At 49.4% G+C, this 24695-nt stretch overlaps 1 protein-coding gene across 1 annotated transcript in view; it reads left to right on the plus strand.

Annotated features, from left to right (window-relative positions):
- Positions 1-24695, plus strand: part of FoxP (forkhead box P) — a 501832-nt gene that overhangs the window by 45767 nt on the left and 431370 nt on the right. The window contains exon 2 of the mRNA XM_065439573.1: positions 19694-19757. The gene's annotated coding sequence lies outside the window, so the exon portion shown is untranslated. The remainder of the gene's footprint in view (positions 1-19693; positions 19758-24695) is intronic.

A 24695-nucleotide genomic window follows, 5' to 3' on the forward strand; every position in this document is an offset into this window, starting at 1 on the left:
TGAATAGGGTCTTTCGGGTAATGATCATCTGTTTATTTGGCTTTCAAAGGTTGCGAGGATCGGCCTTATGTGGTAACAAAAGAAGCATGATACCCGCTGCGTCACTCTCAAATACGAAGACTATCAACATTGTCAGAGGTTGGCGCCAGTCATGGTCCAGCGACTATGATCCAGGAGTCAGCTAATATGTGTTGCGCTTCTCTACTTAAATGGTTAGTTACTACAAGAAGCATTGCTGCATGTGGCGAGCCTTCTAGCGTAATAAATGCTATAAACCACGAACTGGGCTTTCCTCCAACATTAGATATACGGGCAGTACTCACCTAACAGGGAAACCAGCACCTAGCCCGATAACAAGCATTGAGGATATTTTGCAGTAGAGCAAAAAGGCTGAACGCCGCTGTAGAACTATACTTCAGCTTTCCCGAATGCGCCGGGGTTTCTGCCACGCAGAGAGCAGACGATATTGGCCGTACGTCAAGCAGCGCCTCACGTGGCTCACCTACCGATGCTTCGGCCACCGCATGTTGTTTGTAAAAGGGTGTGCACGGTTCTCATATCAGAGTTATTGTAGCACGCATTGACATTTTACCTTTGCCACATGTAAAGCTCCGGGGACAATCGCGAGCTCCAACAAGAACGCCGCCACACCCAAGAACCAGCAGGCACATGCTTCGTCACGATTTAAAAAGAAAAGAACGAAAAATCCCGCAGAACCCATTTCACGCCGACTTATCACGTTAATGCGATTAGCATTAGAGCAATGTCGCCACGCATCACATTGCGGGAGACACCTCTATTTACAATCTGTAGTGGAGGAAGTAGGCTAAGAATTGTTAATCAGGTAAATAAAGAATGGCTGTGGCTTAGCTAAGGTTAAGCCCAGGATGCGAAGCATACTAGCCTTTAGTTTAGTTGTTGAACCACTGTTTAGCCTGGTGAACTGCTGTTGCTTGGCTATGTTTGGTTCGGCTAGACGAAGAAACAACTCATGCAGGCGAGCGCACGAGCTGAGACCCGGCTATGTAGCTACGCGGCCGCAAGCGAGCGCACGAGTTGAGCCTCCGCTTTTGCAGCTGTTATGACGTCATATGGTAGCTACGCGGCCGCGCGCGGCGCAGCAAGGAAGAGCGTGGTTGTGCGGCTAGTATGCTTCGCATAAAAAAAAAAGATTATAGTGAAGAATATTGTTCCCGCGCGCTCAGCACACTCGGCAGTCGGGCGCAAGCAAGCAGAGAAAACGTCTATGCATGAATCGGCACAGCTTCGAAGATGCCGCGCCGCGTCTCCGCTGCGAGCCGACTGTGAAGGCCCGGATGTTGTCTCTCGTCTCTTGTTTGGACGGAAATGCTGACCCCCCCCCTCCCCCCCCCCCCGCACATGCGCAGGGCATGTCAGCCGGGCGTCCTTCTTCCTTTTGCCAGCGCGCCTCTTTTCTCTGTTTAATAAGGGCGGTGTCTTGCGAGACAAAAGTCGCCTGTTTGTTTGGACGCCGCGCTGACGGATGCCCTCTGAAACGCGCCGCTTCGTCCTCTTCTCTCTCTCTCTCATTCTCGCATCTTGCCTCCTTTCCCCTTTCCTCCTTCCCGTCCTGTGCATGTTCTGGTCCGCATCTGCCTCCTTACCTTCCCCACTCTCTTCGGGCACTCCACCAGTCTTTCGTCTGCCTCTAAAACACGCTCCTTCCCCGCCTCCTTTCGTGTCAAGCGCTTCGCTTTTGAACGCTTCTCGTTACTGGGCCACGGCTTGTTGTTCGCCGCCCCTCGCTCGGAACAGCCAGCGTTGTTGTTTGTCTTTCGACTTGTTTTGTTTTCACGTTTTGTCTCGTTTCTTCTTGTTTAGTTTTTTTTTCGTCGTCTGCTTCCGCGCGCGCTTCGTCGTACTAGACTGCCCTGCTCGGAGAAAGAGTCGCGCCATTGCCGTCTCTGTCTTCTGAATTTGATGTACGCTACCGCCCCTCCTCTAGTGTCGCTTGTGAGTAAGTCGTCCGTAGCTGCATGCCCCACAAGCTATGACATTTTTCACGCGACGTTCGGACATGGAGTTCGGGGGCGAGGGTGATGTCGAGTGCGACATAGCGGTTCTCGACAAACCGCGTACTCGCCTATGTCAACGCTTACGCTCTGTCGTGGTAGCACGCGTGGGATACGAGCCGTGTGGTCTTGTGGGTTCCGTCGCGTCAAACCGAATGAACAGACGTCTAACTTCTGTCGTCGAGCTCTGTATCGGTCAGCGAGGCGGTAATCGGAGATGGCGAGCGTCATTGTCACCCTGCGCTCTGTCGGGAAGAATACGTAAAATATGCATTGAAAACTTGAAACACGTATGACCTTAAGGTTTCACCTGAGATAACGGAAATGGCTAATGGCTTATAAAAAAAAAATGAGATGCCCCACATTTTAGTTAACATCGCCGATTTGATTCACCGCTTCCGCATAGCGTTTCGTATGCGCAGCTTTCGCGAGGCTTATGTTGCTTGGAGACGGGCCGCTGTGGCTTCAAACCGGCCCGAGTGAACAATAGCTTGTACGATAGCTCGTGTTTTCTGCATTGTAGCCCTTCACAATGTTAGTTCTTGTGCAATATAAATTTCATGGTATGAATTTTGATCTGGCAACATGTGAACGGTCGTAAAGTAAGCTGTTCGGTTTTTGATGATTCAAGCATGTCTCTGACATCAAAGGAGAGATTCGTGTCGCTAAGGCAAAAGGAAAAGGGGGGGGAATAATAGTAACAAAGAGTACAAGCTGTTGCGAGTGAGACTGTCATATTCTTGTCTCAAATTTAAAGAAACCTGTTTCTCGCGCATTGTTTTATTACATATGCATTATATTTTGTCTTTTTACTCTGCACTGTCTTCGTATAGCATACACACTCAACCCTAAGTTGCCTCCTCCAAGGCAGCAAGCATATGTCGAGTTCCAATCAGCCATTGGGGAGCCGCATACATATCGTAAACGCAGCAAGTGCTTTCGAAGACACAGATGCGTGTCCACTGCCTCTCCTTCCTTCGCTCCTTTCCTCCTCCTCCTCCTCCTTTCGGAGGGCTCGGAGCGAAGAGACGAAGAAGGAGAAGAGGCAAGCGCCGTTCCTCTCTCGCCCTCGACCAAAGTCGCCGGCGCCATGTTTACACGCGTCCTGTTTACGCGGGCAAACATCGTCGTCACCGACGGCGGCGGCTGGCGAACGCATGCTTTCCTGGAACGACGGCGCGCCCTTCTCTTTTAGGAACACTCGGAGCTCTCGTTCTTTCCCCCTCTCTTTTTTTTTTTCTTTAATCTAGGCTTGTCTTGGCTGCATGCTTTGCCGCCGCCGCCGCCGCCGCCGCCTCGGCGAGCTCTTCGTGATGCTGCATCTCTGCAGGCCGTCAGTCAGTCAGACCCACTCGCACGCATGTGTGTCTGTGTTTGCCGAGTCTCTCGGCTGGCGCTTCTCCCATTGGCTTCTATTGCTGCTTGGCCGTTCGGTGTGCATCTGTGTGCGTTCGCGAGAAGGATGGCAATATGGGAGTCGAAGTCGAAAAAAAATATAGTATACGATGCGTCTGTACGAGGGCAGACAGTGGTGCGAATCTCAGCGACGTCTCGTTGGAGCTCGTTTTAAAGGCGAGTACCACGGCAGAGTCTCCCGTTGGGACGGTCAAGGCCGGCATGATCGAGGCCTACATGATATCGTAAACGCAGCAAGTTCTTTCGAAGACACAGATGCATGTCCACCACCTATCATCTCAATAAAGGCCTAAATGATCAAGGCCTACATGATCAAGGCCTGCGTGATCAAGGCCTGTATGATCAGGCCTTGACAAGAGAAGTGGCTACGGGAATTCAAACGAAGCTGTAGCCAAGGTATATGAAGCGCAGGAGAAATTGAGTTTAATTTCAATGCGAAGCGTTCTTCGCCTGATTCCACGCACTTTGCGATACGTAGGTTCCCGCATCGCCTCGTATGGGGACCTTTTCAATTAAAAAAAAACTTAAGTGCGAGTAACATTGTCAGATTTGGGCAAGGGTCCGCCAGCGTAATAGACGGATGCTGTACCAATTAGAGCATATGCGCATGCGTGGCACGAGTGAGCAGCAGTCGTGCCACTTTCCTTGCCTCGTGCAAGCTATAGCGCTATGAGACGATTGACGCCCGCGTTACTTCGCTCAGCAACGATTTGAGCGTAAAATCGACAGAGAGTCGTTTTTTGCCCGTTTCTTTCGCTGTCGAAGCTACCGCTTTGAGGCAATATGTGGCATTGCAACACCTTCGCGATCGACTCGGGTCGTAACGAAACAGTTTGCAAAATTCACCGAAGTACAATAAATCGGGCGTCATCGCATCGTCTTGACATCGGCCCGGGGCCTTGCCATTGTCGCATGACACAGCTCGCGTCACACGTTGCTGGACTTCCATGGACGTGTCGCACCATCTGCTAACGCTTTGCGAAAGCCCAAGCTATGCTAGATTGCCAGCTACCTGTAAAAAATTTTGCGTAAGAATTGATTCCCACGGTTTGTGAAATCTGTATAGTGTTTAATTTAATGTTTTTGTTATTGCTGTAAATAGAGAGAGAATAGAATTTATTAGAGAGAAAGCAGAGAGCGTGACAGTGATAAGTTCTCTGGCTTGCCGCAATGCTCGGTGGAAATGGGAAGAATAAAGAAAAGAGAAGGTTGTGGGCGAGCTGACGATAAGAACAGGCAGCAATATTTGTCCATTTCAATTTAAATATTTAAAGTGAGAGGTTACTCTATCATATGACTTCCTTCGCTTCGAGAAAGAAAGCTTTGTTTTAAAATTTAGCGTTCCAATTAAAACAAAATTGTTTTGTAGTGGCGTAGATAGAACCGCCTTAGAATGACAGATGCGAACCCATGTTTTCCGTGCTGCTAGCGTTGCCTGCAGATGCCCAACTTACTCGGTGTGACCGTCCGTGACTTCATGATTCTTACATGAATACATGACCCTTCAGCCATCATGAATTCATACCGACTAGCTGAATTCTTATTGCGTTCATGACTTGAAAATATGATGACGGAAAACGTTCAATAAAGAGTAGTGTACTCACACGTGCAAGCTCAGACTATACCGTCCCCTTCCTCCTCCTGGAAGGTCAACAGTGGCTTCATATTGGCATCTGCGGTCAAGGCTCAATGTGCGATATCACCAAATAGCCATTCGCTCGACCTACGTAACACCCACAACCAGTGACTGTTTCGATGGTTAATTGGTTGTTTAGTGTCATTGTTTTCCTAACGAAGGAAAAGAAAAAAAATTGTGACCATCGCATCTGTTTTGTGTTCTGATGGATACTTGAGCTTGGACTGTCTCCTGACCCTACCTACCAAAATATTGAAGCAGAATAAAAAAAGAGCTTATCTTGCGCTAGTAAATGTGGTATATACTGACAGTGAACGGACGTGCACGGTCTTCTGTAGAGCAACAGGAATGCGCCGCAACTTAGATTACGCCTGCGGTAGTTTAATAATGAGCTGTGTTGGTCAGTATATGGCCCGGATGTGCACTATCAAAATAATTTGCACGGGGCTGCACTGAATCGTGCAGGTTTCTTTATTTCTTTGTTGTTCTTCGCTTAAGTACGTTCCGCCCTCACGAGCATTCTTTTCCCCTAGCCCTCCGCGTCGCTTGTTCTTGTTTATGACAGAACCAGCACACAAGAAGGGGGTCCTCGTGCTGTGCAAGTGCTTTTCTTTTAACGTCTCCGGTTTCCGGCCTCTAGCTAGATTACAGCTCGGCCCGGCGCCGGCGGCGCTATCTCTCCGCTGACCTCTGACTCCCGCCAGAATGACACCTCACCTCACCAGGGGGTCACCTCCTCTAGCCAGTTCCTTCGTCTTAACCCCCTCTCCGCGTTTCCCGCGTCGGCATCCGCTCGCACGTGAAGCAGAGCCACCGAGGGAAAGGAGGAGGAGGACAGGTCACGTTGGATCACCTCCTATCGTCATGTTTACCAGTCCGCACGCACACGTAGTACGTGCAGTGACTCGGCACACAAACGCGCGCTCTGGTCTCGCGACGGTTGAACGTCTCGAGCACTTCTGGGAGCCGTCGTCGTCCAGAAATGGCGGCGCCGCCGAAGCGTCAACCTAGTTGGCCGTAACCGCTCCTGCCGTCTACTACCACTACCACACCACCCCTCCCCCCCGCGCCTCCCCTCCCCCTTTCCTTCGGCCATATTCCATCCTCAGGCCGTCCCGCCCCGCCTAAGCGCCACCTTTATTTACACGCAAATCTCGCCGTTCGTCGCGCCGCTACGGCACCACGCCATCTCCTCGAAGTTCGGGAACCGCCGTTTGGAGACGTGCCGTCGACTCGAAGAAGTGTAGTGGTCTGCTCTTGCGACCAAGTAGGGGATGCGCCACTGTTGGGAAGGAGGGAGGGGGGGGGGGAGTGGTATGCCTTTGGCAAGACTGCAGGAGGGGAAGGGCCCAGAATTTGAGTACAAACACACGGGTACGCTGTGCGGCGTGGCGGTAGAACGGTTTGTTTGCGCTCACTGCTTGTTTGACGGGACCGGGTTGTCGGGGAGGGGGGGGGGGGGGGGTGCAGCGCGATTGCTTGCGTCGTCCTACTTGCTCGCTTGCCGGCCAGCTTCGCAACGCTCTCGGGCCGCAAATATGGCGTCGGCGTCTCCTTCCCTCGCACTTTATTTTCTGCCTTCTTTTTTTTTTCCTGTTATGCCACGCGTTCGTTTGCTGCGTTATACGTTCCGCAACTGCCTTCACTGCGATGATCCTCGAGCACTGCTGGCGGCGGCCCTGGACCGCCACTGCTTGGCAGCTCCGTCGCATAGCCGTGTTTTAGCCCAGGGGTCATGCGCTTGTCGGTTCAGACTCGTTGTATAGTAAGGAGAGAACGCCAGAAGGTGGAGGCTGAGAAATGGGGGAGGAGGGGACGCAACGTTTAGGGTGACGCTAGTTACGAGCCCTTAGCCGCCAAAAAGAGGCGGCCGCCGCTGTTTTTCCGCGGAACCCGGTTATGAGCGCGTCGTTGTTGGTTTTTGTTCTGGGGCGAAAGATGAGTGGAAAGGGAGGAGGGGGGGGGGGCGGGTAGGATTGCACCAGCTCAGGAAGCCGGGGCCACGGTTGAGTCCCGGACCGAACACAACTCACGTCGGCGGCTCCCTTATAGTAGGCGTCCCGCCAGTGTTTTCTGTGGGATTGCCTCAAGCGAGAGCCACTGTTGCACCGCGAGGTGTAGGGCGCAGTGCACTGGGGAGAAGAGAACGCGAGGTCAACGACCCTCCCTAGCGGTCTTTCTCGGAAGAACGGCCAGGAACTGCCGGTCGAGTTCACTAGGTGTCGCAGTTTGCGCCCGAGGTCACGTGACGTTAGGCTTAGTTCGGTGTCCGCTCTTTGTCGCGGTCCTGTTGCGTTCAGGATTCCAGTCGGTGTGTGAGGAGAGCAACGTTCGCTATATGACCGTCTTTCTGACGTAGCCGCCGTCAGTTGTTGGTGCAGAAAGATGTTTGGAAACTTATTTGGCGGCCACTAGTTCGTGTGGGGGCGATAATGTTAAACGTTGTGACATCACCAAAGACGAAGTTTCTTGCAATGCGGAATGTCTTTCACCTTACACCCTTTCTCATTATTTCTATGTCTATCTTGAAAACTTAAGAGGGAGTCTCAAGCCAAGCGAAGCTCGCGTCCTCTCAGGAACCGTTTGTCTGATATTTCAAGGGGGGAGTATAGTGTTCTCGTATAATGCGAAATGCGTAGCCGTCGTTGTTGGGATGCATAAGTGAAAACGCAGCCGCGGGAAAGGTACTCTTGATCGAATGAAACCAATTAATAGGCCGGGCTATCTGTTTACTTGCTTGTGTACTTATTTACGCCTAGAACCTATGAACCGAATAATAGTCACTGCAGTCGACAGGCCTTTACGCTAAGTTAGACCTATGTAGCTCCTTGACTTGTAGCAAAGTGGCAGAGTGAATAGGTGCGTTTTGAAACGTGGCGCCGTCGATATGCGGCAGCCGCAGTTGTCACAAATACTTGAACTTGTTTGCAACAGCGAAACACAGGTTGCTGGGCTATGTAATAACATGGCTTTGTATTTTTCATTCCTTTCTTTTTAGGAATGCACACCACACAGGCTTAAAACCAGCTCGTGCACATGTTCTAAGGGAAAGTGGCTGCAATATGGTTCAAAATTTGCAGCCGAATGCAAGTTCTTAATTGCGAACGCAGGTTGACGTTACTTTGATCATGGGCGTAATTAAACCCACGGACATGTTAATCTTCGCCGGCTGGTACAAAACCATTGCGCAGCCAACTTATCACACCTATATTCGAGGCATTCCTCTTCCTTTTTATTTTCTTCCTTCTTATTGTCCTTCGTCTCATATTGTGAGAAGAAGAAAATTTGGGTGCTTTATCTACACGAGAGATTTCCTTTGCCGACAGGGCTGGCACAGTTTCTGCGCTGACATTCACCTGAGGAGAAGAAAGAAAGACATTCCCGCAGCTCAGCGCAAACTTACATCAAACGTCGCATCGGAGAACGCAAACAGGCTCTTCGCACGCTTCATAAGGTCCAGCATTGGCTCGTTACTCATCACTTCATCTTTGAACGTGAGAAATGAAATCATAACGGCGATGTCTTTGAGTAGGTTGAACGCCTTTTTCTACGGGTGCCTGGCGGGGCTACACTGTGCAGCATTGTGGTGACACCTGGCGACAGCGACATGACTCATAAGCGCCGGCATGATACGTCCCGGCATCTCCGGTGTAAAGCAAAGACTCGACGCTGGATGAATTACGGAGCCGAAGTGGGGTGCCGCTTAGGTATATGGCAGTTAGCGCGGCGCTTTGAGGACGCTTAAATTAGCTCCGCGGTTACATGAAAGGCATTTCAGGCATGATCAGGACACACGCATCTCACACTACCTATAGGGTGCACTTAAACAGTTTCGGCTGGCACAAGTCGACTTTGCTTGTCGATGCCGACAATAAGTGGGCTACTAGGTTGGGGTGAGTGAGCCCCTTGATATGACGCATGAAACCGCTTATACGAGTTATGCGTATTTCTCGGCGCAATGCGATCCACTTGGCAAGGTTCAGTCAACTACAAAAGTTCGCGGACCACGGGATTACGTAAACCGTTACATTTACGAGCAGCCTGTAAAAAGTAGCCAGCGAAACAGTGCATCGCTATGCTGTTCTGCATATACCATCAGCGCCTGGAAATGCGAACACCAGGCTCCTTTGGGAGGCTGCTGAGATATTAAGCTTTTTTCTCCGATTCCTTGGTCCGCAAAAGTTTGTGGGTGATTGTACATGCAAACATTTCACTTAGTACATACTGCAAAGCCGGCCCTAGCCAAACACACGAGCCACAAACACATACACGAAGAATCAGTATCTCCATCTGTACGCTTTCGTTCCATCAGCGATTGGTGTCGTTGTGTTCTCCCTCTATACTACACACTAGTTAGCGGGGACTCAACTGCAATGCCGTAGGCAGTGCTTCGAGGTAGCCGTTGTGGCAGTTGGGGACATCGGCCGGGCGACATTTTTTCTTACCACCTGCTCGTAATAAGTTTCAAGTTCTTCCCACAAATGCTATTTAAAAAGATCTCACGATGTCCTCACGCCGAAACAATGCCTCCATGTGGCAATCGCGGCTATCGCGGGAAAGGAGTGAGCCAGTTTTTTCATGGCGTCACGACTCATCCGCCACATCGGTATCTAGCCGAATAGAACCGAGTACTGTAGAAACGCCCAAAGGAAAGAGCCACGGGCTCTTTCCTTTGGGCCACTGTGATGCTTGTGCGCTTTTTTTTTTAATCTGAAATGTAGGAAGTTTGCACTTTAACCCAAAAGGCTGACAAGTCAGAAATGTGACACCGGTATTTAAGAAGGGCGTTCCAATGCATGTTCTAAATGGCCGTTTTCTTTAGAGAATGTTGCGGAAACCAAAGAAAAAGAAGACCCTGACGTGACAGTATCGGCTTTTTTTCGATGTCCTTTCGAACTTTTCCCTTATACCACCACGGAGGCGATTGTACACACGACTCTCTGCCGTTTCGAAGCTGGCACGTTTACAACACATGTTTTTGGGGAGACCGCGTTCTTGTGCGTGCTTGTTGTGGTCTGTCTGTTGGCGAGGCTAGCTCTGGCTGTATTGGACGCGGACCGTTGAAAGTGTGGGACTCCTCCGCTTCGGAGAAACAACTGTGTGACGAACGACGTGTCAGAGCTGACAAGATGGTGTGGTGCCAACCCCCCCCCCCCCCCCCCCCCTCCGTGGGTACCTATGAGAAAGAAGACGAAGAAGAAATCGCAAGAAATAACGGAAGCCTGTCTTTAGAGGCACACTACTGACTCTCCCGGTTAAGTGCGCGGAGGTTGCGAAAGATTTACGCCGTGGGACACGGGGCGTTTACGTCGACTCATGCCTGCGGTCCCACCGGAAGACGCGACGTGGTACTGTCGTGGTTTTCGGCTATCGTGGGAGAGAGCATTCTTTTTTTTTCTTCTTCTTCTTCGCCACGGGCTCTTTCTTCGAAGACTGCGTTCGTAAGCCAGCCGGGATGCAGGTTATGCGTAAAAACACACTTTCGAGTAGGGATGCAAGAGCACCGATTCCCGTTTTGCGCAGGAATCGTATGGCACATGTGGCGGAGCGGTTCAAATTTGAAACACTCCGCCGAAGTGCCGGCTATGTGTGTGTATACGTGGTGTTTTGTGTGAAACTTCGCGCCCTCAAAATTTATTTTAGATCTTTCCCTTTCTCACTTTATGGGGGAGGGGGGGGCAGGCATCGTATTTCCTCAAGGTAAACCACTGAATTTAAGTGTCCCCTTGTTCTTTGTACGGAAGAGCTAGAATATAAACATATAGATCGATCGTCTTTTGTTTATTGCGAATCCAAGCATCCACCCAGACATTGGTCATCGTGGCCGTTAAATAAAAGTGGAGTGGTTAGATTCACGTAAATGCAGTGTTCAGTTATAAAATCTTCCTTTACAGGCACTCCGTCAATTTCCGGCCACCTTCATTAATAATGCTTAGCTTTGCTAGATAGTAATTGGCCGCCAGCTGATTTTATATATTACTCTAGCGCTTAAGTTGTTCGTATCATACCTGCCAGCTCTCCGGCAGTTTTCGTACACTTTACGAACTTGGACTCGTTTTGCGATTTTGCGAATCTTCCATCAATATTTCCGAAAAACGCATTCTGCTCGTGGACAAATATCGCTTGTCGGTCCCCGACCCAGTAGACCACCTCGAAAGGGAGTGTTGGCTTCTGATGTCTGAAGATGTCTTCTGAAGTCTTCTGATGGTGAAAGGATGCAAGACTGTACTTGCTTCGAGCAAGTTGACAGAAACTTCACAAGTAGGTGAAATTAGAGGAGGAGGAGAAAATAAAGAGAGAAGGCAGGGATGTTAACCAGAAATGCGTCTGGTTGGCACCCTACTCTGGGTTACGGGAAAGAGGGAATAGAAAGATAAGATAGAGAGGAAGGAGAGGGGGAGTCAAGCCGCGGTGAGCTGGCGCACGCAGGCGGAGGGCCTGAGCGAGTCAAACACGTTTACACCAGCCAGTCGCGCTCAAGAAAGACAAAATTGCCTTAACAGCTTCGTGGGCCAGCAGCACCCAAGTCACTGTTATCTAAAAACAATCTTCTTTCCCTTTAGCTGACGTTGTCGCAGTAGCTTATGTATATTAAGGTTCTTTGGTTTGTGGGTATATGCTTCTACCTACAACCTATAGGAGTAACAGAAGCCACTACAGTATCGCGAAGAGTAGCGCTTAATTCTGAAAAAAAAGAAAAAAGAAGTTTCTTACGGCTGGCGGGAGCCTTACAGGGCGTGCGAAACCTGAGCGCTCACCGGTGCTGCAATTAGTCGCATAAAACGTGCAGCGTGGCGAAGCACGTTTGCAAATTAGGAGGAAAAGATTTCTATTCTACGCATCGTCGCTTATGTTTTTTTTTCCTCCTTTGGGTCTGGTCTCAGCTAAAACGAGGAATCGCTCGGCGCGTTTTTTTTTTTCTCGCGTTTTTTTCCCAACGAACAACGGGCGTATTGGGGCCGAGCTCGGTGGCACGTGAAGCCTCTTTCACGTGATCGCTCCTACGCAGGCGCTCTGGCCGAGGGTTGCTTTACTTACACACTGTTCGCCTTGGCTTATCGGGGTCGCCGGCGCGGGCTCTTAAACGTCGTCTCCTAGGCGTTTCTCCACGTCTTCTTTTGTTTCGCTTTATTGGCTCCGACCTGGCAGGCGCCTTGCATCGGGCAAATCGCTCCGAGCCTCCGGCATCGAAGGTCCCTTTTTATGGCCATTTTATGCACCGCAAACGAGCGGGAAGCGCCGTATTCTACTAAAAACGGCGTTAGAAAGCAGAAAAAAAAAGAAACAAGGGTACGCAAGTAAGAAGAGAGGCGCACTTCGAAAACGGTTGATCGTTTCCTTCTTTTTGTAACACAAGCTGTAGAAGGGAGCGGGGGAGGAGAGAAAGGTCAGTGTGCGTTGACCTGACGAGTCTGGCTCGTCTCGTCTGCTCTCGGCTTGTCTCGTCTTGCTCGAAGCGAGGAAGGACGCCACCCCCGAAAGAGGCTTATTACGGCCTCCCCCCCCCCCCCCCCCCCCCCCTTGGGGGTCGACCGAACCGATGCCGGGAGGTGACCCCTCGTGTATGTACGGCTGTTATAGAAGAGTCCAAGGTTGGGATGTGTCAATATGCCATTCCCTCGCGGTGGCCCCTGCTGCCGCAGCGGCGCTACCCATACATACACACATGCGTACCGGCTTTCTTATTCGTTCGGCCTAGTATGCTGCAGTTATATCTGTATTCCCCTCTCTATTCCACTTTATGGCACTAATCCATGCCCTCTCATCGATAGAAGCAAAATGATAAAACGATAAGCAGAATAGACGACTACGAGAAGCATTTAATGCAAGAGATTTTTCGTCTTTAACTTGTGGTGAGAGTTTCATTTCTGGAAAGGTGACTATAGCAATTCGATTTGTTGTAAACGTGTGAATGGCGGTCGATAAACTTATTTAACACTTTACATGCGCGACCACAAGTGCAGCAAAGCACTTATTGGTCTATCTTTAAAACTAGAAAAGAAATACCGATACGGGTGGGCTGTAAACTGGTAGCTAAACGCAAGAACTGTGCACATGCTTTTGTAAAGTTTGTTTTCTCACATAGTGACTATTTATGCAGTGAAGCAAACCCCGCATCCTTACACGTCGGTTTTTGCTTTTTGTATATGCTCATGTGCGCGTTTCAAAGAATCCTCCTTTTCTGTGATAAAAGACTGTTAACGAATAGTTTCGTAACAAGTCAGGAAGGAGCACGTGAGCTACTACATGAGATTGTGTCTCGCGGTAACTCTCGCATTGGTCCTGTGGTCATATGTTAACGTTGCGTCAAAACGGAAGAGACAAGCGTCGTACAACACGACCTGTACGATTCAGAGAAGTTACGTGCCCGCTCTACTAGGCACGAATGGGTTTTCTCCATTTTCATTTTTTTTTTCTTCACCTCCTGACCACGTCAGCCTACTAAGAGCAAAAATAAAGGCAACGACGATGAAATCATAATTAGATACCAGTCGTTCGTGATCGTTGCCGGCTAATGTGCGCCTATACAACTCCACCCCCTCCCCCCCTTCCCGCTCTTTCTCTTCAATCCACGTCCAGTAGCGAAATGACAGTGCAGGCACGGTGCACGTACTTACTAGGTATAAAGCGAAAGAAGTGGATTATATGGAAAAGAGGAAGAGGATGTATAGAGAAAGGAGGTACGCTCGCGTTGAAAAGCGAGAACGCGTTGGTCAAAATCGGGAACGATTGGCGTGAAAGCGCAGGGAAAGGGAGTGTTTGAAAGAGCATCAGAAGCAGGAGTGTTGCGTAGGGGGTCGGGGGTAGAACTTCGAAAGCTTGCGAAACAGGCGTTTCCGCGGACATTTCCAAAGCGAGGGGTGCAGAAAGAGGGATCGTAACCGTTCGCTCTCTCTCTCCTGCGGTCCCCTTCTTTTCACTTTCGGGAAAGGACGTTGTTGTTTCCTATGGGCGCCGGACCAGCGCGCGCCGAGTTCGCCGCGTTTGCACGTCGATGGCGGTAGCGGCGGCATTGGCGTCGTCTGCGCTTGCGTCGTCTGCTATGCGCCTGCTCCCGCTTCAACTTTTTCTTTCTTCCCGGCTCTCTCGCTTTTCGAGAAGGGGAGGTTGCGCTGCGCGTCGGGGAGGCTTTGGTCGTTGTTTATTTCTCGCGGCCTGCGCTTGCTTGCTGCTCGCTAGAGGCGCGCGGTGCCTTATTACCGCCTCTCTTTTTTTATTCTACCCTCTCCCCCCCCCCCGCTTCCAATGCCTCTCCCTTTCTTCGGCCCTTCCATCGCCGCAACCGCTGCAGCGCGCTCGCGGCAGCGTTTGGCGGAACGAAAAAGCAACGACGCCGACGATTGGTCGCCTCAACGCAGGGCTTCGTTGGGGGGGGAAGAGAAAGGGGACGCGTCATTCTCATTGGTCCGAGACCGCCATCTTGTTTTGTTCGGGGGCGTCGCGATTGGCGGAAAAAAGCTGCTGCGGTGCTCCCGAAGGCGTCCGTTCCTTACTTTTGTTTTCTTCTCGCTTTCTTATTCCCCTCGCGTTCCAAATTTCATTTCTTTTCTTTTTTCTTTCTTTCGCGTACCCGCCCTGCCGTACACGGCGGCTGCAACTTTCTTTTCATCGACGTGTTGTCGCCGTTGTTTTGTCGCTTTCTTCCCCGTTAAGGCAGCCGAGTTTTGGAGGAGCCGTTGCTTGCCTCTTTCTTTCTTCCTTTCTTTCTTTGCTCTGATTTTTGCCGTTCACACGTCGCCTCTATTTATTCGGCGCAGCATTTCGATTGGATCGCCGAGCAGCACCGAGCACGCCTCGGTCGATTTGCATAGCACGTTCGGTCGGGGCCGACGATGCAGCAGCGGTGAAAAGAGCAGTTCTCGGGAACAAGACCTTACTGTTCAGCTTAACCTGTCGTCGCCTTTTCATTTCTCGTTTCTTTTCTTTTCTGAACTTCCCGTTCAGTCTGTTCCCATAAATGTAACTGCTGGTCGAGTTTGTCTTGAGTGTCTAGACCTTGGTTTCTCGTGGCTCGGGGAAATGAAATGCATTGTTCTTGACGCATAAAACTCCTCGTCGTAGATCGTATGCATGTCCTTCTTCTCGTAAGTCATTTGGCTAATCAGTTAGAATGTACGAAGGGTAATAGCCTGAGCCGTTCGTTTGATGAATCTTTCCAAATGTAGTTATACTTACTGCAAGCAAAAAGTGTGCTCCCATTACAACTTACACTTATAAATGCACTCGTCCCTCAGTTTCTTAGAAATAAGTTCACACCTGAACACTGCGCGTGAACTCCAAGGGAGAACGTAGGTACTCCTGAACATTTAGCATTGTTCACCATTGGTACCTTAGCGGCTGTACGTGCAAAGTTTGCGCCAAGTGTATGTGCACCTGCTGTATATATATATATATATATATATATATATATATATATATATATATATAATGTGACCCTGATCATGCTAGGGTAATTTATTCGGAGAATGAAAATGGGTTGGAGTGCATACGGCACGCATTATCAAATCTTGACGAGGAGCTTTACAAAACAATTAAATAAAAGCTTGAAGGCCGTCGTTATTTCTGCGTGGTTAATAGCCGCAACTAGAAAGGCCATGATATAGCCCCATCATCATATTCTTTTTCGTGAGAACTACGAGCAGGACCGACGGCGACGTTAGGATTGAGACAGGCGCAACCCGCATGCCGTTTAAGCTGTTCTACAGCTTCTCGAAAGGAAAAGAAAAATAATCGGTGTGCGTTTGATTTCATTGAAAGCAAAGACGGGACTGACCGAGAACATGTTTCCAGTGGCAAAAATATGTACTGATATATAGTCGGCATTTATTTCGCGATCTCTAAGAGTAATATCAGTGCCAGCCGGCTTAAATGTCCACTGGCTCTCCAGTGGTGTGCGCTTCTTTGACATTGCCTGGTGAAAGAACGAAAAGGCAGCAAGTGACATTGCTAATCCTACCACCTCACAGCGACCATAAACGATTACTGCAGAAACAGCGCATCGGCGCTACACCAGCGCGTCAGGTCACGACCGGTGACACAAACATTGACTTTGTTTTTTTGGCTTTGTGGCTTCTGTTCCAAGCAAGAAAGATGTCCGCTCGAGTAATGTTATGCGTAGTGCCTGTTTAATTAAAATAACTAAAATTTGATATATTTGAGGACATGAAGCTACTTATGCGCCCGTTAGTTCAGTATCGAAGATGTCTTAATTGCACACATTCAAGAATTTCGTTGCCCCGCGACGCAGGAAGCGTTCTCCACCATCAACAACGAAGTGGCCCTCTGGATAACTCCAAATTTGAATCTCACAGGAGACATTGCTCGTTGTGTGGCTTAATGTGTTTAGAAAAAATTTATTTCGACAAGAGACGATACGCACACTGAGTCATAATCACGGCACAATTCCACGCGGACGATAACACGTAAGACACGAAACACAGCGCGTTGTCAACGCGAGTAGTGTCCGAGTCCTCACGCACCAACATATAAACACGTATACCAACGGAAAGGCACAGTTACACATAAACTAAATACCACATGTACAAAATGATTTTCAATATATACAGTGTGCACAATGGTTATATACAATGATGATGTGATAGAACTCTTTACACAATTTTGAAGTGATGTGCACGAGATGTGTATATACAAAAATGATCATGTATACGAGAGGACACACACACAGAAATCACGGGCACCTGCATTCTATGTGCATTAAATGAATAATTCTGATGGTCTGGCTACAAGAACCAGGCTGGACGAAAATTCAGCCATACGCGTCCATTAGCCACCGACAGGAAACGACATGACCACTGTCGAAGGAACTCTTCTTCTCCAAGGAAGAACAACTCCTCCGACAGAAACGACAGTAGCTCAGAGTAGAGCCTCCCCATAAGTGGAAACAGAGCGCGGTGACGACGTCCCATGGCAGCTGCCTCGCACCGGTTACGCCATAGACAGAAGGCCCCCGCAGCAATTAAAAGTCGCGCGAAGCGGCCACGTGAGCAGCGACCAGATGTAATAAAGCGGTTAACTCCAAGGCCACGAAATCCAGTATGCACGGCCCTCCAAAATATCCTGGCAACGACGCATTGCAGCAGTACATGTTTATTGGATTCTTGAAGGGGGCAATTGGGACACTGCGAAGATGGGACAACGCCCCACCGCTCAAGCCTGTCCCGAGTTGGAAGCACTTGCCACCCTAGATGCCACATGAAGTCGCGTAGGTGGCCAGGCAAAAATGACGCCGTTATCGCATCCCACGACACATTATTGGAACGTGCGAGGCGCGCTGGGGGAACTAGAGGAAGCAGTAAGGCTGACATAGTATCTACTACACGGTTTTGGAGAACGTCTACATCAGGACATACCTGTTGTATGTGTCGATAAAATGCCACGGTCATACAGTAAAATGTAGGCGCCTTTAACACTTGTGGGCCGCGATTTAAGTGTACGCCCGGTAACATGTAGCGAATTTTCGTGCCAAGGAAATAGCAAGCGAGTTCACGCGCTGGACACTGATCATGCTGTAACAGACGGAGCAGAAATCGCAGAGCAAGCAGCCGGCAGCGGACAGACACGGATGGGAAGGCGAACCCACCGCGAGAGCGTGGTTGCCCAAGCGCCGCGCGACAGACTAGTTCTGTACGGCCCGACCAGAAGAAGGCACCAAGAAGGGACTGCAAGGACCTAGTAACCCGTAATGGTGGCTGTACGACGTGACAAACGTACCACACTCGGCCGCAAAATACAGACTGCGCTAAGTACCTTCTTTCTGATAGGGGTAAATCATAACCTTGAACATCTTCAATATTTCGCCTTACATCTTCAAGAATTGAGAGCCACACAGAGTCTGATATGCCATTAGAGGTGTAGTCAAGGCCTAAAATGCGAAGAGAATTGCTCTTTTGAAGACGGAAAAGGGGACTTAGGCGTGTCTGTGGTGAACCAATGAACAAATAACGACATTTTGAAAAATTTAGCGCAGCACCGGAAATATTTCCGTACTCAGTGAAAATTCGAAGGCTACGGGTTAAGCTATCTTCATTCCTGAGATGTAGACCTCTTTCGTTTCAGTAACAACAGCGGGACAAGGTTTGTGCGTAACTTTTTTATGCGAAGCATATTACGAGAGCTCAACCCAGCTCCTCAGGCGCGGCGGTGTCGCCTTGAAACCACGTGACACCGTGACGTCACGACAGAGGAGAAGTGGCTTTGGCTCAACTCTTGCAAGACGGGCTGGGTGGGAATCGAACCAGGGTCTCCGGAGTGTGGGACGGTGACGCTACCACTGAGCCACGAGTACGATGCTTCAAAGCGGTACAAAAGCGCCTCTAGTGAATGCGGTGTTGCCTTAGAAACGAGCTGTTTCTAAGGCGTGCGTCTCTTGCTCAGGCGCACATTTCGTTGCCGCGCCGAAAGCTGCTTTGCTCGACGCTCACCGCGTCCAATGCGGGGCGCGTAGTCGCTGCCCTGTAGCCCATTGTCTTACACCCCTTGGCGGGTCGACGGGAACGCTGTCGCGTTCCAGTCTTGAAGGCGAAGCAGTAATGCATGAGTTGTTTCTTCGTCTAGCCGAACGAAATATAGCCAAGCAACAGCAGTTCACCAGGCTAAACAGTGGTTCAACAACTAAAATAAAGGCTAGTATGCTTCGCATCCTGGGCTTAACCTTACCTAAGCCACAGCCATTTTTTTCAAATTCGAAGGCTACGGGTTAAGCTATCTTCATTCCTCCGATGTAGACCTCTTTCGTTTCAGTAACAACAGCGGGACAAGGTTTGTGCGTAACTTTTTTTCAAATGCAGCCGACTGAACTGCGCATATACCTACATTTTTGAAGGCTCGACATTGCACTCCTAAACAAGCACCGAGCCTTCATTCAAATATTGGAAGAAAGATAGGCAAAGTATAACTTATGCCTAATTATCCCCCCTGTGAACATTAACGTTTATCACACGTGCAACCTTCAACTCATGTTCTCTCGTGAGCTTTCACATACTACTGAAGTGCTTCTGGTATTTTTGGTCATTTATATCCTCCAAGGGGACTCCCAGCCAAACGAGTGCCTTTTAGAAAATTCGTAAAGAATTCGTGATACCGCAGTAGCTTTAGGGTAACAGCACAATTGCTGTGAGACGATGTGGCACACACTAGTCTGAGCAGAACACATTGCGAACGTCAAGCTCCAAGTAATTCTTGATTTGGTCGCCTACGATAACGCTTACGGTTTCTCGTCAGTCTCATCTCGTGCGCCGCAGAGGTGCCGTTGGAGGTGCTCCTTATCGCTCCAGCGTTCTGAGAAACCTTTAAACGCTTTGCCGTCGAACAAAAGGGACGTTTTCTTTCTATTTATTTATTTATTTATTTATTTGTTTGTTTGTTTATTTATTGCGCGAAGAAAGCGTGGACGTTCTGTCTCTGTAGAATAAAAACAGATTTGTAATTACTAGTTTGTATCTATTTGCATTGGTCCTTAAACTTTATTTGCCATCCGCTTTTTTTTTGTATGCGTAATTGATTGAAGGAGATGTTGGCCCTTTTAATAGTTCCATTGGCGAAGTTTCGCACCAGAGTAAAAGAAGTCTTTTTTTTTAATCTGTTCCAGTGAAACAGCGATTGGAGCTTCACCATGGCTGAGGACTGGCCCTTCGCCTCGCTGACTTAAGAAGGTGAGTTCCGAGCTGTTGACTTCGTGGCGGGTGTGCAACCTCCACGCTTTCTTACGTGACATCAAAAAAAAAAAAAAACCTATGTCAGTTGTTTCTTGTTTCCCCTATTTTTTTATTTTATTTTTTTTTTGTCACTTCGCCCTCCGCTGGTAGTGATTTCCAATCTCTGTCGTACCGCTTGAGGACACAAGGCTGTGATGAAGCCGTCGACGACTATATCTTATCGTGACTGTTCGATACTCCTGCTGGATGAATCGACTCTTTTTCCGCCCTCGATGTTTTTGCAACGACGCGTTTCACCAAAGAAATTGTGCCGAAGAGAAAAGAACAAAAAAACAAAAAAACAGAAAAACCGTGAGCTGCCTCTACGCGTTGACGCGAGCGGCGAATTCTTGGAGCTCGGTTGTATCATTTCTCCTGGCAGTGTTGGGTAACATCAAGCTCTATCTTTGAACCGGAACCGGAAACAACCACTCCGTGCTCTCGTACGGACTAACTGTAGTCTACATCACCCATTGTTCATATTCGCTACTATAAGCTCAGTACCGTACAGCAGTGCTTCCTGCACGCAACTTGAAATTACGAACTCTATAGGCACTTGCTCCGTTGACGACTCCGTATACATTTAAAGTATACCGCAGCGTGACAGTGTCCAAGCTCTAGATACGCCGCAGTATGTGTTCACACAACCGGCCTGTAATGCGCCTAGAGCGCGGCATAACGTTTTGTAACACTTGATTGGGTACGTGCCCCACCTACGACATCGGCCATGTTTAGCACCGCAAAGCAATGCCCTAGCACGAACCCTCGACTATGTATTTACATCTTTTCAGAATCTCTTGCTCTAACTGAACGCTCAGCTAAGCTATAGTCCAAACTATCAGTGATAGGTTGTGCTATATATAGGGATATACACACGCGTCCAAGCGCTGTTAAAACAGGAGATTGGCGTGCGTATGAAAGCTCTCAAGCCTGAACCAACCTACCGCAACCTGACGGGCCCACGGGTATCTTTTTGTACAGGCCAAGACGAAATTGTTATCCTTTTGGTTATTCAACGTTTCTCATAGCTTTCCCCGTGAATAACGGAAAGTTGTGTTTTTACTGCCCACCATCTCCGAGAAATGCAGGCACAATTCGAAATTTTACATTTGCGTCTTTCGTTTTGCTACAAAACTAAGATTTAGATTGGTACGTCCTGTTTACTGCGGTGAAGCAAGGAACGGTTACAGACGCACGAGGCGGATATACGAGCTCTGATTATGAACGCACACCGGCGATTTCTTGTAGCAAAATCGCGGGTAAAGTATCATGTTGTAATTGCAATTGAAGTACGATGTGGAAAAGAAACAGCAGCTGTGACGTGGGTTATCGCCGGGGAGCGTCTGCGTCGTATCTGCCGTAACTTTTCTTCTTTCGACACAACCATTGCTTAGGTTCAAAAAGAAACACGCTGCAACAACGTATGCTCCTATATTTCTCGCGATGCAAGCACCCTCAATGTTAGCATAGGCGCCTTTAGCCCCCCCCCCCCCCCCCTCCCTCCTATAGCTACAGCCATCGTTCTGAGAAACGATAAAGAACACGCGGTGTGCCGCATTGTGGCGTTTTCCCCGACGTTTCTAAGTGCCGCTACATTCTCGGATGAGATAAGTTTTTCTATGCGGTCTCCGACTTCAATCATCTGCCCGGTCGGCTGGCCACTTTCGCTGAAGCAGAAAAGTTGCTTCTAGTTATCTATCGTATCGATAGCTTTCATCTCATTTCCTTATCTGCTGTTTGCTGTCGTCCAATACTTCTTCCCTATGCTTTCCGTGTGTTGGACTCTAGGCTGATATATTTAGGAGACGCTATCGCGGCTCCACGTGCTGAAGTGGGACTTAACCTTGACGACTGGCAATCGTAGATACTGCGGCTGTTTATCCGCTTGACTCTGTGGATGGTTGATAACTTACGGATGAATAGCGTTTGAGCAGATAACGAGATACCTGAAGTTGGAAGAGGTCATTGTTGCTGACTTAACTAATTTGCACATCGGGCTACGCGCGACCAGCGCTGAAGCTTCGCACGCCGACAGCAGCGCCGTAACACAGCCTAGCGGGCGAACGGAACAGTTATCAGTAGTAGCGCGTGCTGCGATTTAACGTGGGCAAGATTGCCGCGCTCATCTTGAGGCACATGTGTCCAGCTCCTTTGCCGACTATGCACCGGCTTGCTATAGAACGTTGGTGCGCATGCGCACCTCTCAGCGCGCGTGGCAATGGACAGAGTTTGGCTGCGCGCCTAGGGCTGAAACGAACATTGGTAGAAGGCGCGCTTCCTTTAACGTTCGGAATGTCCCGCTGTTTTTCGTGGCGCCTTTACCACGTGCCATCAGCGTAGTACAGTTGCCCACCCAAACTGCCATAGCGCCTTCTGGCGAGCGCCGGTTCCCCATATGGAGAGGGACTGAAACAAGACTGCAATGGATCTTTGCTTGAAGGTTCTATTCGAAGTACAGTTAGTGCGCACCAACATTCGTATACACCCTTAATTTCATTTCACATGTCGGTGATTTCACATAAGTTTCACTAAGTGAAAAAAGTTTTGCACGTATGTTGCACCAAGTGGAACCTATCTGGGACGACATTAAGTGTGATATACAGTAACAGTGCGGCGCAAGAGGCCCGACGCAAGAGATAAGAGACGACGCTCAATGATATTCGTTCCACGTATGTGCTCAACATAGCAAGTGAAACACTTTTGCAAATGTGCCTCGCTTACTGGCACCTATCTGAAAAGAGATTAAGGGTGTATCGACCGACTACCGGCTGGTGGCGCTCACTGTAATAGATATCAACTGCCATATCGGTTGTCGAGACGCCTGCGACCTCTCAAGCACTTATTACTCCTTCTAGAAAGCTATAGGTCCTCGTTTCCTTCGATGGTGTCTATGTATGCGCGTACGGCACATTTAAGGCTCATTCAAACTAGGCCAACGCGACATCGATTTAGGTCTGCCGACTGTCGGCGACAGCGTTTTTTCCTTAGTGGCGGTGCCTCTGTCACATTGTGCCGACGGTCGGCGAAGATCTCGGCGTCGGTACAGTGTGACAGAGGTGCATTGTGCACCTCTGTCATATTGTCACAGAGGTCACATTGTGCCGACACGAAGGAAAATTACGCTGTCGCCATCGGTGTCGTGTTGGCCTAGTGTGACTAAGCCTTTAGGTGTCAAAGGTGTGTTAGACATTACGCAGTGTACACAGATTTCTATCTATGTTTACCTATAAACTCATGCTACTAAAGTGCTTCAGCGTGGCTCCTTCGGCTGTGCTAGTTCTTACATCACGACTACTGCCACTCCACCACCGGCTCCGCCAATGTTTCTACTGCTTCTGCGACGACTACTAATATGACTGCTGCTGCTCCAAATACACAAGCGGCTTACGTTGCCACAGCGCATGGTATAGCTACCTCCGCCCACTAGAGCCACCTCCCATGCATTGGCTGCCACCGATGCGCTGGGACGTGCTAGGCACATAAATTTTGTCGATGCTACGCAGCCAATCACAAAATGTACTATCGGAGGCGTATATACTATAACCAGGAGTGCATTATTAATGCAAGTCTGCGGGGACGCGTATGGCGTTATCGGGAAAAGTACTTTGAGAGAATACATGCTCGGTAAAACATGCGCTGGTCCCGAAGCGGGCTTCGAGGGATCCTCAAATTTCTGCGTAAGGCGGCTAATTTCTAAAACGACGACCACGTCGCTCCTCACTTCGCATACTGAAAAGTGTTAACGTTTTTTTTTTCGTTGCGTAGCATGAGTGTCGTGCATCCACAAACCCATCATTTCTCTTTACCTCGCTGGAACAACCGTTTGTCTCTTTCGGTGTCAAACGCCGATATTGTGGAATAAAAAAAATATCATCATGAGAGAGAGACAGAAAAGTGCATGGAGTAATGAGTACGTGACTGAAAACAAAAGAACACCGGGTAAATGTCCGAGTAGTGAACCGTTCAACCGTGACGTCATGGTTCAGGCGAAATCTGGGGACAAAAGGGTTGACGGCGCATAAAAAAAAAGGGAAGCTTGCCTAGCGTTTAAAATAAATGGAACGAGGAAACGGAAGAAAACACCGCTGATGTGAGAAGAAAAAAATACAGGTTTAAGAAAGTAGGACAAAGAAAGGTGCAACGGGGAAGGCGGGGCTCGGTAAGGTGCAATGGGAAAAACTTTTCAGCCGTCATTGCAAGAAAATGGGGCCGGAAAGGAGGCGAAATCTCCCCTGACAGCCGTAATAACTTGTCCCGGGCTCTTGTCTTGAAGTAGCACCTCACGCTGGAAAGGAGGAAGAGACGCCCTAGTAGGGCGCTAAACCGAAACGGGGGAGGAGAGAGAAAGGGCGCGTAGGGAAGTGGGCAAGAAGGCGATCACAGCTCCTTCATTCGTCCACGGCATCCCTCTCGCGGAATTCTGGGCAACATACAACTCCGGACTGCCCCCTCGGCGCAGTCAAGTTGTGGCATGCGGAATGCGCGCTTCGCGGACGTCCCGCAAGTGAAGGTGAACCGCAAGTGAACCATCGTCTGCGAGTACTGCAGCGTCATTGAATGCTTCCCCTGGCCAGTGAACACTCGTTTCGGGCTTACTATTCGGCCAAGTGACGAAATTTCGGCGCAGCGAAGAAATTCCAGCGATCGGCGGCGATAATTCGGCACCGCGGGTGACGGAGCCTGAAGGCACGCGCACCTTGACCATGTCGGAAACGCCAAGGTACACACTCCGACCTACGATGGGACTTTCTCATTCGGCGCTTGGTTCTCTTCTTTTCCGGCTTCAGTTTGACGTTGTGCTGCGGAGAATTGGCGAAACGTGTCCGTTGTCCATTTTGCACTTTCTTCGAAGCGTCTCTTCACTCTAGTCATTGACGATTCGCCATGAAATGCGCT

The sequence above is a fragment of the Dermacentor albipictus genome, chromosome 6 (assembly GCF_038994185.2).
Source record: "Dermacentor albipictus isolate Rhodes 1998 colony chromosome 6, USDA_Dalb.pri_finalv2, whole genome shotgun sequence".
NCBI classification, from domain to species: domain Eukaryota; kingdom Metazoa; phylum Arthropoda; class Arachnida; order Ixodida; family Ixodidae; genus Dermacentor; species Dermacentor albipictus.